The sequence below is a fragment of the Zonotrichia leucophrys genome, chromosome 3 (genome assembly GCF_028769735.1).
Source record: "Zonotrichia leucophrys gambelii isolate GWCS_2022_RI chromosome 3, RI_Zleu_2.0, whole genome shotgun sequence".
In the NCBI taxonomy this organism is placed as follows: domain Eukaryota; kingdom Metazoa; phylum Chordata; class Aves; order Passeriformes; family Passerellidae; genus Zonotrichia; species Zonotrichia leucophrys.
This window is the reverse complement of record NC_088172.1, coordinates 85,134,066-85,148,565: the sequence shown is the minus strand read 5'-3', so window position 1 is coordinate 85,148,565 and position 14,500 is coordinate 85,134,066. Positions and strand designations below refer to the sequence as shown.

General features: G+C 39.0%; 1 protein-coding gene across 2 annotated transcripts in view; it reads left to right on the top strand.

Moving 5' to 3' along the window:
* PTPN14 (protein tyrosine phosphatase non-receptor type 14) overlaps positions 1–14,500 on the top strand; it is a 110,749-nt gene that overhangs the window by 24,006 nt on the left and 72,243 nt on the right. The window lies entirely within an intron of this gene.

The following is a 14,500-nucleotide window of genomic DNA, read 5'->3' as shown; positions in this document are numbered from 1 at the left end:
AGGGAATTGTTTGTCTTTCTAAAATTAGATATCCATGGATACATATAATATTTTTCTCTGTTTAAACTTGGCAGTTCAAATTGCACATGGAAAAGAAAAGTGTGTTCCATTACAGGAAATCTGCATATTGTGTTCTTCATTTACAGGAGAATAAAATGTCATATGGGGTATTTTACATCTGTAGAAGGAGAACAAGTCTTATAAAAGCACATTTATACTGATGTCTATAGCCAGACTCTTCCTCTTGTTTCATTGTGTGGTATTCAGGGTACCACCCTGTGAAGGGAAGCTAACTATATATGGGATACAGTTAAGGCACATAATTTTTATACCACTTGAAAGCTTTTATGTTGTTACTGTCCTATTTCTCCAGCTGAAAGAAAGTGTTGAAACCTCCTCAGCTGTGTGGACCATTCAATTTAGGTGTTCTTGCTTCAACCTCTCCCTCCTTTTCTCAAGATCACAGATAAACTTGTCTTGTTTGCAATTTCCTAAGATTCCACAGGTAGCTGTAGTAGTGGAAGAAAATTATGTAGTACATTATTACTTTTCTTGTCTATGAAAGCAGTTAATTTTATTTTCTAGAACCCCTTAAGATGCACAAAGACTGTTCCTAGGAAAAACAGGGTGAGAAACTGGGAGGCTATTTGATGTCTAGGGTTGCAGGCAGACTTGATTCCAGAATGGGATAATTCGTCTTTCTAACTTTTTGAAACTGCTGTAATATTTGTGTACAGATGAGAAAAATGTATAATTTGCACATCTGTGAGGTACAAGATGATAGTAATATGCAAGTGTGAATTTTTTTTTCATGGAATGGAGTAATTGCTCTCATCTGTTGTCTTGAGTAATAACACACATAAAAGGATGAGCCTGACTCTAGAGAATGAGTGGTGAGTAGTTGTGTTGGACCTCTCTATTGAAGGAGCTAAACATAAATTAGGATTGAGGTGGTTTCTAGATTTCTTTTTGATCAGTAATATGAGACCCAGATTTTTGTGCATTTTTTGTTTAGAACACAAGTTCTAACTTGTTAGGTGAATTGGAGTTGCTTTTTACTGGCTCTCTGAAAAAGAAAAAAAGAACTTTGATTGCAGGGGGAAAAAGTACAATCTGGATAGGCAAAGGAGTTTAGAAGTTTCCTGAATTATGCATGTTACATGAAATTCATGGCACTCACTGTTTTACTTCAGAACACTTTTAAAACTTACAAAAATTGTCCAACAGCTGGACAAGTTTTTTTTTGCTTTTCTATCTGCACTGAAAAAATGTTTTCTCTATATTCTTTGCTTATCTTTGCCAGTGTTTTTTCTTTTTCTCCCTCTTCTCTCTCCACTTTATGCCAAAGTGATGTTTTTCCCCACTCTGCAAATTAAATTCCCACTCTAACTTAAAACTAACAAAATAAACAGTGTCTGTTTTTTTCCTAGTGTCAGGCTGAGTACTTTCATAAGTCATAGTAGTGAGGGGGTGCTATTTGACTCTTGCTTATATAGCCCAGTGACCTGAAGATGGTTCCAGCAATATCATCTTGGTCTTTTGGCTCTACTAGTTTATTTTTTGAATTTCCGTTGTGAAAACAGGGTAGCAGATTTGGTGCTGTCCTTGTCACTGTCAGAAGACATCTGCCAGTACATACACCCTACTGCCAATTAAAATGTTTGGTTTGCTGGAGAGTTTAGAGATAGAAACAAAGAGTTTTGAAATTTGTCCATCATGAGTAGCAGGTTAGCTTTTCTTCAAAGCTCCACTTCATTTTGCTTACTCTTTCTTGATATAATCATAATGCTTATGCTTGGATATTTTGCAGTATTCATTTTCTAATTGAATTCTAGGTTTTGGGATTCTAATAGCTTCATATTATTTTTGGCATGAACTGTAATATTAAGGGTCAGCTACTTTTTACTTTGATAAGTTTATATATCATAGCTTAGGAAAAAGACTGAAAAAATCTGGCTGCTTCCTTTGTTGTATGTAATCAGTGGTTGCCAATGAAAACTGATGTGATGAAATCCCATAAGGATATGATCATATTCCATCAAATCTTCTTCTTGGCTTGTGACCAAAGAGAAACATGAAGGTGTACAAGTATGAATTAAACACAGTTAATGCTTCTTGTTTCCAGAAAATTTATAAAAATAGCCAGGTATAATAACAATAAATTCATTTTTCTTAGGAGGATATCCGGAATTTGACATGCCAGTACATGACTTTGAATTCTGGCCCTACTGAAAAGTGGAGGTTGTTTTGAAGACAGCACTTCAGAAGGATTCTCCTATTTATGCTATGTGAATGCCTGTGTTATATTTAGGCACTGAAAATGCTTCTGGACTGAGTGTCCTGTATTCTGCAGTGGGGGAGTGGCTGGGGAAGATATGAGCTGTTCTGTCTTTCAGAAGGATTTTTAAAACTTTTCCAGCGATCCTGTTCCCTCTTAGAGAGTCATGGCTGAACCGTGCTGCCTCCAGTCACCCTCCCACAAGAGCAGGGTGTAAACCCTGCTTATGCTGAAGTGCAGGGCCGTGGTTTGTACTGCAACCACAGCTTTTATTTAGCTGAAAGGGAACACTTAATTTCTTAATTTCACAATCGGGCTGGATACCTTCCAAACCAAAGCAAGGCAACATCACCTCTTCATGATGTCTATCTGCTGTGTGACGGGCTTGATTTCTTCTTTTTTTAGCTTCTTGAATAGATCCAGTATGAAGTTGGAAATGGAGAACTAAAGGTCTTGAGTCATTGTAGTCTATGACTATAAAGAGGAAAGAGCAGAGCTGGTGCTATCTCAGAATCACACTTCACAGTGATAGACAATAAATTGCAGGAATTTCTCATTCCTTACTCTGCATGATCTTTGTAATGGCTTTATCTGTCACTTCATCCCTGGCATCCATTCTGTAAATAATTACCCTGTGACCCTTTGGTCCTTAGTAACTCTTTCAAAAGTACAGCTAACCATTTTAAAAAAAGGCAGGCCAGTTAATTCTTGGCAGGTTTTTCCCATAACTTTGCATCTGCAAATGGGAAGGCTGAACTTTAGCAGCAATAAATAAATAGCTTGGGTGGAATTGCAGAGCTGTGGCCGCTTGGTGGGGAGCATTTCCTTTTCCCTGCCCCCTGACACTGGTGTCTTGTCTGCAGTAGATGTTGCTGTGAGACAGCATCAGGCATGGCTTAGTCTGCTCCATTTTATTCATCACAAACAGCAACTTGCTTTTCCCTGATTATAGGAATTTGTGTTAGCACAGGCTTGTCTTTGTGGTAAATTGTTGAATGAAATGCACGCTGGTGTCACATCTTTGCTGTTTCATTTCTGTTCAGCCTGTTGCCACTCTGCACTGGTTTTAGAAAGGCTGAAGTTGGAGGCTTGGCTGTGTTGGTACAGGGTGTTTGATTTTCCAGGATCGGGGTCGCACTTAACAGCACTTCAGGAGGCTTGAGTGGCTTCACTACTGCCAAGGATAGATTTTACTTACTTTTGGTAAAGGCAATCACTACATGTACACAGCATTGCCTACTGCGCAACAAAACTAGGAATGAAGAAATTTAATTTCCTTTTTCTTCAAATGGATGGGAATGTAAGGTTTCTTGCTACCCCTTTTGGAGTCTGTGGGCTTGCTGTGCTAATCATTTAGCTCCTTTAAGACATGAGTGCAGTCTGTAGTCCATGTCCACATTAAGCCACAGAGGAATGTGACTATCAGGCTTCTAGTCAGAGAAATGAAATGCTTCCAACTTGCTAACCAGAGACAGAATTACAGGGAGGGCTGTGCCATATGGGCTTTCTCCACTTTTTATTTTTGTTCCTTGTTTCTTCTCTTGCTTCTCTCTGTGTTGCAGTTAAACTGAGTGTAAATCTTAGGGATCCTTCGTCCCCTTAGGCTTCAGCAAGTCCAGTTATGTGATAACAACTCAGATAACCTGATGCATACAGAGAGGCTGTTTAATTATTATTTATTTTACTCCACCTTGTTCTCTTTTGGTGTTTAGGTTTTGTGTGTAGAAGAAAATAAATGTACAAAACCTATATATAGTATTTTTCTTTGCCTGCAGAACTTCAATGACCACTGCAGTGGATCCAGTGGATCAAAGGCCTATTTGTGCCACTTTGATACAAACATACAATAAATACACCTACCTGTGGTTGTATAGAAGGTGTTTTGATTTTGTGCAAGTTCTGCTTAGATCCAGGCTATTTTAATAAGTTGTGCAATTTAAATTTAGAGTAACCTTGCTGCTTTTCATTTGAGAACTAGAAGTCAGACTAACTCTTGTGTTTCAAAGTTGAGTTGCTTGTAAAGAACAGCAAAACAAGAAAATGTTAGTGTTCTGTTTTGATGGTTTTTGTTTCTTCATTTTAATATACAAAGTCTACTACAGGAGCTACAGAGGGTCACAAGCTTGCAAATAAATTTTGATGTTTATTGCTCCAATCGTATGCTAAAATGTTAACATAAAAATTTATTAATATGAGCAATAAATAGAGATGGTTTATTTTAAAGAAGAATTTCTTTTCAGCTCATGACAAAGTCAAATTTTCTGCAAAGCAGTTTTTTACTCCGAAGCCTTACAACACAACTACTTTCTCTAACAGGGGAGATAAAAAGAATCAGGCTATAATCTCATTAAAAGCTGATAACCTCAGATATTATTCCAAATAAAGCTATCACCATATGTTAAAGGGTGAGTATTTTGTGCAGGCTTATGGTGAAAGGTTGTAAAGTGGTTATCAAAGTACTGTTTGGAAAGGTGAACAAAGAATGGCATGCCACGGTTTTTAGAATTTATTACAGTGGGTTTATGTATAAAGCTACAGCATGTATTTTGCACTCCAGAGCTATTAGTTTTCCTAGCCTTCACTGCAAAGCTGTTCTCTTGAATAGAACTAATGATAAATAATGTGTTAGAGGAAATAAACAGCCATTCTAAACCAATCTTTTATAGCTCTGCTGCAACTAAAAAAGGATAATTTTACTTTTGAATAATGAAAGAATATGGGGTTCCAGTTAGTGCAATTTCTTCCTCTATCAATGCAGTTAGAAACACCTTTTGGAATACTTTGGAAGTAAACTCCTGATTTTTCTCTCGAGCTCATTTGAAACCTTTTGAAAACACACTGATGAAGGATTAATGTTGATGGCTGAGGTAGTGTTTGAGGTATAAGTTAAAAGTTTAAGATATCTGTTTAAAAGTATTAGAAAATAAAAAGACATTTGTTGTTCATAATATCTCAGTCACTGTGTGCTATCCAACACTGTGATTCCCAGGTAATTGTTTTCAAATCTTGTTTATCAATATGATCTGCCACAGAGATGAAGGAAGAATGCAGGGGGCTGCTCACAGAGAGGGGTTCTTTTGTAGCCTTGTAATTCTGAGACACCGGTCAAAGAAGTCAGTCACTTCAAAGCAGGTTTCCCCCAGCCTCCCCCTTTTAGCCATAAATCTTACTTCTAAGTATTTTGACTGTTTCAGTCTAGTGTTTAAGCCCACACAGTGGGCACTGGAAAATAATCCTTTAATACAGAAAGAAAAGTGCCATTAGCTCATTTCCGGCAGCTATTCTGTATTTCAGATGAGGTGTTTTGCTGTCGAAACAAATGCAGTTATTCACTGTGGCTCTGTGATTTACATCAAGGGCTATATTCAGTAAAGATAACAGATTTGCTTTCTTCGTGCATGTGCCCACAATATAATCCTCCTTTGATGCAACTTGAAGAAATTTTTTCAGCATTTTGTAGCATTGATGTTTTAATGCATTAAGTAGTGGAGAGGCTTTTTTCTGTGCAAGTTCAAAAGTTCATGTTATGATCTTGTGTGAAGTATCTACTTGTGTACTCAATGTGCCTGGTTGTGGTTTGGGATTGACAGTGTGCATGCTTTTTCAACTTTATTTTTCTTCTCTCTCTCCCCCTCTTCTCTATTTCCTTCACCCTATCGTGCTTGGCTCTCATTGCTTACCTGCAGCCACTTTTCCTCCATTGCATTCGCTCTGTTCATTGCCTAATATGTGAATGGGATTAATTGAGCCTCTCCAGGAGAGTAGACCATTGTTCTAAACTTCAAGAAACTGAATAAAGTTTTATTCTTACTGCAAGTTCTCAGGCATGGATTTTGCTTCACTTGCTGCCAATCTTCTTACTGACATCAGTGGGAGCAGCACTGGATGTTGTTCCTGAAAGAAGAAGGTCAGGTTGGCAGTTTAGAGTGGCCACCGCATTGTTAACATTTGAGATGTTGCAAATTCAGTGCTTCTTGTTGATCTTTCCCCTCTCCCCCAACTGTACATACTAAGAAAACATTTTCTTTGCTGGTGGGCCAAGGAATCCACGTATGTTGCAACCTCCTTATGTGAAACAAATACCTTTTTGACTTTTGCAAGAGTTGGAGGTAATGTGATACATTTTGGAAATCCATAGTTATAACCCAGGTTTTCCTAATTTCTGTTTATTTGAAAGACATTACTATATTCCATAGATAGATAGAGATTAAAAAAAATAAGAATGGAAAGTATGCAAGAATATCACTAATCAGAAATTCTAAAAATTCACTTGTATACGCCATTTCAAAACCAGAAGAAGGGCAGAAGCTGAAATACAACACCTTAATTAAATGCATGGGGCCATATTTTGCTGCAGTTACACACCTTTTCAGCAGGATCTCAGCTGCTCTCTGAGAGCAGCATTGTGTGAGTCCAGGTAAGCAGCTTCCAGTCTCCATCTGACACCAGAGCCATGTAATGAGCTGCAGGCACATCTTTCAGTCTCATGAGCAGTGTGGCTATTTGCTTCCTAATCTCCAAGTGCTCTCTTGTTACTGCTCCATTGCAAAAACCCACTGCAGAACTGAAACAAACTGCAGGCCACCTCTTGAGGATAGATATATTTTCATTAAAGCAGGATAGGTGATGTTTGAACTTTTGTGTCTTTCTTTTTAATAAAGTTTTATTGTATTATTTAAAATTATACACCAACTGGCAGCAGTTTGTACTAGTGGATGTTTAACTAGTGAGAATGCTCTGGGGTATATAATTTGACGTCCTATCTGATACTTAGATCTGTTGGAGCTATTGATTCCGCTCTAAATGTTATCCTGTGTTTAGAACGTCTTAGTTTTACTCATGTCTTTCTTTGTAACATGAGAGAATAATGAAGCATGCTGTAAGAAGTTTTTCTGTGGTTTTTACTAAGCATATCATTCATTGTTTTTGTAATGTTTTTGCATGCCCATCAATCACATTTAGCAGGAAATTTAACCTCTTAAAAATCACTGTAGCTCCAGCAAGTCTGAAGAAGTTGAAAACCTTTAGAAAGTTAACTAACTATGTGGAAAAGTAAATGGCACCAATACTATGTTGCTACTGATTGTAGCCAGTAGGGGTAAAATAGGGACAAAAGGTAAAGAATCCTGTCAAATATACTCAGACATTTTTAAGTCACTTAAATAATGGGTTTTATAATGGTTTTTTTTTTTAATGGGATTATAATGGGTTTTAAATAGTTGACCCTTACAATAATGGTTAGGCTTTCCTGATCTTTGATTACTATGAAGCGTTCAGTGAAAATTTAGGCTGCAGGACCTCATGCCTTTCCTGAAGGCTGGCACTTAGAAACCAGTTATTGTATGAGCTCTAAAAGAAAGATGTGCCAGAATACCGGAAAGCTGGTCTTGGTCTTGCCTTTCCTCTTCTGAATGGCTTGTCCCATGCAGAAAACATAACACATGGAGATGTTGCAATATTAACTCCTCTTATAGACATTAATTACAGAATGCTCTATTTTGGAGGGAGGGAACAAAAAATTAGTGCAATTTGAATCAACTGGTTATTTCAGTTTCATTTTCAGTTTATTTTCAGATAAAGCAATTTTGGTTCCAACATAGCTTTGCAATACAGGAATAATGGGGATATGTTCTGGGGAGCTCCTCTGCTTGCTGAGACCAGGATCTTTCCTTGGGCTGTGATTTCACAAACTGCTCTCCAGACCTGACCAACTGCCTCAGTTAAGGCAGAATTGCTCTTATTTATCCTTCTCTGAGCTCTATGGTTCCTTTCTTCCCTCTGCCAGTTGAACTACTCACTCTGGGCTCTACTGTGAGCTATCTAAACTCACTAACCAAGCTGAAAAGGATCACATTCTCTTGCTGAGTTAGAGGAATGAAGTGGCTAAACCAGGAGGAGGTTCCAGCAGATTTTCAGAGCTGGCACAAAACAAGTTGTAATGTGCTCTGGAATTAAGGGAGGGAGAAGAGATCAGGACCTCTCTGTTCCTGGCAGAAGTGAGCTCTTAAATGAGATTGCCTCAGGTACCAAACTCCATCCTTGGACAGGTGCCATCCAGGCTCTTGGCTGTGTCTAATTTGAGGTCTTGCAATGACATAGCCAAAGTGTGAGAGGGTTGTAAATGGTTAACTGCTGTACCCTGCAGACCTAAACCCTGCCATGACAGAGAGGTGGAGCTGCTGCAGACACCTGGCATGGACAGGCAGCATTTCCTAGTTGGAAGGGAAAAGTACTGGAGTCTGGCATTTTGGGTTTGGTAGGTTGTTTTTGTTTCATTTTTTGAACTTTAGAAGACAATGTTCTACATTGTGGGAGGGTACAAAGGGGAGTGGTCACTCTGCATTCATTACTGATGTGGATTAAAACTGATCATGATGGCAGTGCAAGTGTCATGTAGGTATGCCACTTTATGCAGATGTTACTCCTAACTTGAATGCTTAGATTACCTCAAAAAGAGCTCTCCATCAGTAGTTGCCTTAGAAAGACCTGTTGAATTGCTGTGGGTATTCTGGAGTGATAAGTAAGGAAGTAATGGATAAAGTGCTAATTCACAATTTGGGAAGTTCGCATCTTGTCTGCAATGGAATCTTTGTTGGACACAGGCCTGCTAGAACCTATACAAATATTTGGTCCCTGTGGATCTTGTCACAGAAGAGGACTTAGGTGCTGCCTGACAGATTTGTGCCCACAAAACTGCATAGTTCTGTGGATGCACAAAAAAGGTGTGTTTACACTAAAGATGCGGTACTTTCACATGGGAGACAAGGAGGGAATAACAAGTGGTGGAAGAACTAATCTTTACGTGCTTCAGAATTATTGAGTATGTACTCTCTTGGGTACTGCCGCAAAGGAGAGGAAAAGGCAGAATTCTAACTTTGAATTGAAATCGTTATTTTGACTTTATTTAAACCTCTCTAGACTGAAATGAGAAACTGACCCAAGCTGGATACAATGAAAATGAACAACAACTTAGATCAAAAACCATCTCTTACAGCAGAGGTGGATCTGATGGAGAATGTAAGTTTTCCTGGAAAGGGAAGGCTGTGATTGGACTGGGAAAGTAGAAATGCTAACTGAGATGGTTTCTTGATCTCTGTTGTCTGATGACTCACAGTAGTGGTAACAGTAACAGTTGTCTCCTGAGTTCATTGTCCCAGAGAAGCCTTGGCTTCTGTCCATGCACACAGGTATGGCATCTCTGGATGCTTACAAACTCTAAAAGTTCTGCACAGAATATTAGTTATAAAAATTAAATTAAATTGTAATTTGACTCCTCTTCCAGAATGTAGAGGTGAGAGTGTTAATAATTTTATTACTGTTTGGATTAGGGAAATATTTAAATTCCTGCCTGCAAGAATTTTTAAGGAGATTTAAATGCCTGAGGATGAGGCCTATGTCTCGGCAGGGACTGTATAAACAAGTAGTTGAAGATAGTGGCCTTGTGGCAGAAGACTTATTATTATGTAAGGGTTAAATACCACTTTTTTCCGTCCAGAGATGAGTTAGGCTCCTGAGAGGCTGTATGGGACTCCCACCCATAACTGGGTGGGTTACAAACACCTTGTTAGGCACAAAATGCTCCTTGCTGTGCTCTACCTGCATGAGACTGCCATGAGAGCACTCAAGGGAGAGAAAGCTGTTTCACGGGAGAGATCTCCTCCTCTAGACACAGCTCAGCCGGATGGAGATGGATTGTGCCAGACCTTGTCTCCCATGCCCTGTTATTTTCACTCTTCCCTACAGCTGCAGGCCAGCGCACCGCTCGCAGCTGCCCTGCCGTGCTGCGGTCGCTGCCCAGCCCAGGGTTACATACTTCCCTGAGGTGTGCTGCTGCTCCTGCAGTGCCAGGAATGCTGGAGGGCTGCCAGGTGCTGTTGGTAAATACAGGCTGCAGTTTGACATAATTGCTTTCTTCCTGGAGTCTCAGAAATTACGTACAAAAGCAAACGAAGTGCAGGAAAGCGTTCTGCTCTAAGTGCATTTTGTATCAGATGATATTTATTCTTTTTTTAATGCTCCTTTGAATGTAGTACAGTTTGTACCTGTTGTCTCTAAGAGAGGAGAGAGTCACGTACTTGGAAATGTCCTGAGAGTTACATTGCCCCAAATTATTTATAAGCTTTTCTTCACTTCTGGCCTTCAAATAAATCTAACTAAGTGGGAGAATGCCCAGCGACTGGAGCAGTGCCCTTCACCTCGCAAAGCAGCTTCTGCCTGATGGCCTCTTCCTCTGCTTGAACCACCAAGCAACCTGGATTCCCTTGATACCTTCAGTCTGTCTTTTAAAATTACTAGCAAACAAAAATCTTACCAGCCCCAGCTGACTTTGGCAGAACTGAGGAAGAATTTTTTGTATTTCTGGCTTCTTTTCATTTTAGGTTTGGAAAACCTGTAAAATATTGCTTCATTTGCTTTTTGAGTAGTAATGGTTTGATCTGGTTTCACCGCAATGTCTCATTAAAAATGAAAAAAACAACAAGAAAACTACTGGTTTGGAAAAGCACAAATTTTTATCTGTATCAGATAATTTAAATTCCTAAGTAGAATTTCTGTTCTATGGAGAAACCAACAAAGTTTTCTTAAAAATCAGAAGCCATTCTGTGCTGTATATGACAGTGTGAATCTGACCTATTTCTTCATGTAGGACTGGCCAGTGAAGACGAGTAGTTGCTAAGGTCACTAACAGCACTAATGGATTAGCCTTTTCCTGCCTAAACCATTATAGCTGTGTCATCTTGAAGATGTTTCTTCGGTCCCCAGCATTGTGCTTGCAAGATGTTCTTGGTTGTATGAGTTATGCCTTTTCCCCCCTACCTTTTGGTACATGAACAGCAGTATTCTATGATTGGACAGTGGGGAAATGATACCTCTTGAAACCCCTTCTATACTGAGAAGGATTTTTTGCAAGAATGATCAAGGAGTCCTTCTTTCCCCCTTGCAAGATGCAGTGGTGCTGTGGAGGAATCAAATATTGTTGGAGAGATCCATACCTCTGTGTCTGCTGCCTTTGCAGTACACTGGCAAGGCTTCCAGGCAAAGAGAGATGTTTCCCTTCAGTCACACATGGAGAAAGAGATAGGTAAGAGTGTCTTGAGCTGAGACTTACGTGGTTTTCTATAAGCTCTTTGCTAGTGAAGGCTCTTAGGAGAACTTGTGTTGTGCTTGGCATGAGATCATGAATTGAAGGTTTAGTTTTATTCTGTGTCAAATTTGAAATTTGTTTTCATTCTTTATTGTGTTTTCTCATTTTTGTCTTCCCCATTCCACAGCCATTGACTTTACCCTCATGGCTTTTTCAAGTAAATACCATAAAGAGTCTGATTCCAATGTATTTGATAGCAAAGGAACTGTCTTGTTGTTCAGTTTTCTCTTGGTCCATTGAAGTAGGGGAATATAAATTTTTACCAAGAATCCACAAAGATATTGTATCTGTCTTCAAGCTGCATTTAGGATACCTTTTTTTCCGTAGCTGTTTTCTGAGAAATGGTTGAAGGACTTTATGGTTTTGTGTGTGTTTTGTAGACCTACAGAGTATGTACTTTAAACATAAGGAATTTCCACTTAGCAGAATGTTTAAATTCCAAAGCTTATGCTCTAAGAACCTTGTTTAATTCAGCATACTTCTTAGAATGAGCTTAATTTGCAAAGAGCAATTGATACACAAAAAAGAAAAAAAGTACCCAAAGGAGCTCAGTGTAATTTCTCTTCAGAAAAATAAATTCTTAAGAGAAAATGTTAGTTTAAGATGTTATGTCTCCCTTTCACACCTGAAATACTCTTAATAGAAATCCTTTGTTAACATCAGAACAAGTTCATGGTTATCTGATTAGCTGTTTATAGGCTTGCATTAGTTTCACTGGTTTGGTTTTAAGTGGAAGAGTGAGTTTGAGGAGGGGAGTGTTGTGAATGCCTGCACAGTTGGGATGACTTTGTTAGGGACATTGCTTCTCCCAGGCAACCTGTAAATGGGGAAAGGAGATCCAGTAATGGAATAATCCTTCATTTGGAAGACCAAAACATTCCTGTCTCTCAATGGCATTTTTTTTCAGTCATGTACAGAATAGCTATGAATAAAAATGAATGCTCCCGATGGTTTTAAGATGATGCAAACACTGAAAACCTATTTTATCTTTAGGTGCCTGTAAATGACTTGTCTTTGAGATCATACTTAGTAACCTTAACAGAAAACCCAGTGAGAAATTGGTCAGACATCCAGAATATGTGTAAACAAAAAACTCAAGACACCTGCATTGATTTGAGAATTAACAGCTTTTATAAGCTGGGGCAATCTGAGTGGTTTTTAAGCATTTCCAGCCTTACCATTCCATTTAATTCTTTAACTGGAAGCTAGGTTAAATGTGATCTTTTACGTGAGTGAGATGTCATTGGGCATTCATATATATATTTAAGTTAAATGGAAAAGTAACCCAGTCTGTATTACACAGAGTGCATCCATTAAACCATTTGTACACCTGCGCCTTGAGAAAATGGTGCCAGCTGATTGCCCTCAGCTGAATTAAGGGAAAACTCCTGTTCCTTTACTGCTTTTGAAAAGCAGGGGAAATACTGGCCTTGTTTTCCTGAGTGTGTGACACAACTTAGAGCAGTTAATGTCCAATCCCTGTTGACATTTCTGGTACACAGGAGCTGATGGGTTTGCTCCAGAATAGCCTGTTTCCACACACCCCTTCTGGGATGCCTTGTCCAGCTGTAGCTCTACCTGGACAGCAAGGCCAGACACTTGGGGTTTTTTTAATTAACATTGATGTCATCCTTAGGCTACTGCTAACTGTACAATTACTATACCGGGAACGGATCGTGCTCTGCAAGGAAATGTGTGCAACTAACAGTAATGAAAGAGAAAAGTGTTTTTTGAAATTAAATTATCTAGCTAAAACTCCCCTTGTGTCCCACTTAAAATAGTCTGTGAAGCCAGACTGAAAAAAAAATGCTGTCCTTGATAAGATGTAGTCCTCCCCACCCTTTCCTCTCTGTAATTTCCTTTCATTCTTCCCACTTTTCAGATTCAGGCGGTAGTTTCAGATTGGTTGGTCAGTAAGGCAGTTGGTGAGTACTTGGCCAGGGGTTGAAGCAGTCCTGCATGGTGATGGTGAGATCTGCAGCCACTGTTCTGAGCAGTGCTGGACAAGCTGGTGAATGTTTGTTTCAACTTCTTTTGTGTGAGTCTTGGGTAACATGTCCCTGCCTCGTCAGATTGTTGTGAGGATTTATGTATTTATGTCTTTGATGGCTTCTGATGTTAGAGCAATGCAAGGTATAACAGCCCTCTCATGCAGTTACATGAAAATAATACATTATGTCTGTACCCATGAAAGCTAAAAATGGGAGATTAAACCACAGCAGCTAATTTGATAGGTTTGTTTGCACTTCAGTCAAATAGCAGTGCTCCCTTAGTCTCTAGGCTTTTGTCTGGTGATGCTGGTAGACTACTATGCTAGTCACACACCTAACCAGTGGTTTTCTGTTTGTGTGTTTATTTTTTTTTCAATGTTCTGTTTGTGTTGCTCTAACTCCCTAATAAATGTCAAGTTATACTGGCTTTAGAAAGTACACTTCATGTAAAAATGTGATAGTTATTTTTCTAGTGTAATGATAACCACTGTAGTCACCATTGGGCAGCTTTTAATTATCTCTATAGCAACTAAATTCAGTAAAAACTGAAAATAACTGATTCATGCAGTTCTGTGCCAAGGGATACGTGTGGGCAATGTACTATCTGTTTGAAATGTCACACTCAGCTGGTGCATTCAAATGATGCATACTCTGCTGGCACTGCCTTCCCTCGTTTCTCTTAAGAAATGAGGAAATGGGATATAGTTCTTCATTTGCAGTACTATTGGTTAAGAGAAATGGACTCTTAAATGCCACCATTAGTGTTCCTCTACTTTTTGCCCCAGAATATTCAAACAAAACCAGGAAGACCGGGTGGCAAGTAATTTTCTATTTGCTTCATTCCTTTCGGCACGTGGAAAATGGCATTTTAGAGCTGGTTATGTCAGTGCAAATGCTTTGTTTTAGTTTAGCTTGAACCTGGTTTTAGCTAAACTCTTCTGGTTTGTTTCACTTTAAAGGAAGTGGTTCTTGCAAGTGAGGATCATACATCTTAAATGTCATTACTCCGTATCTCTAGTTCTTCTGTCTACGTTGTGTTTTGGCTCAGCACTTGCATATGTCCCTGATAAATTTTAGGAGTGCTAGTTA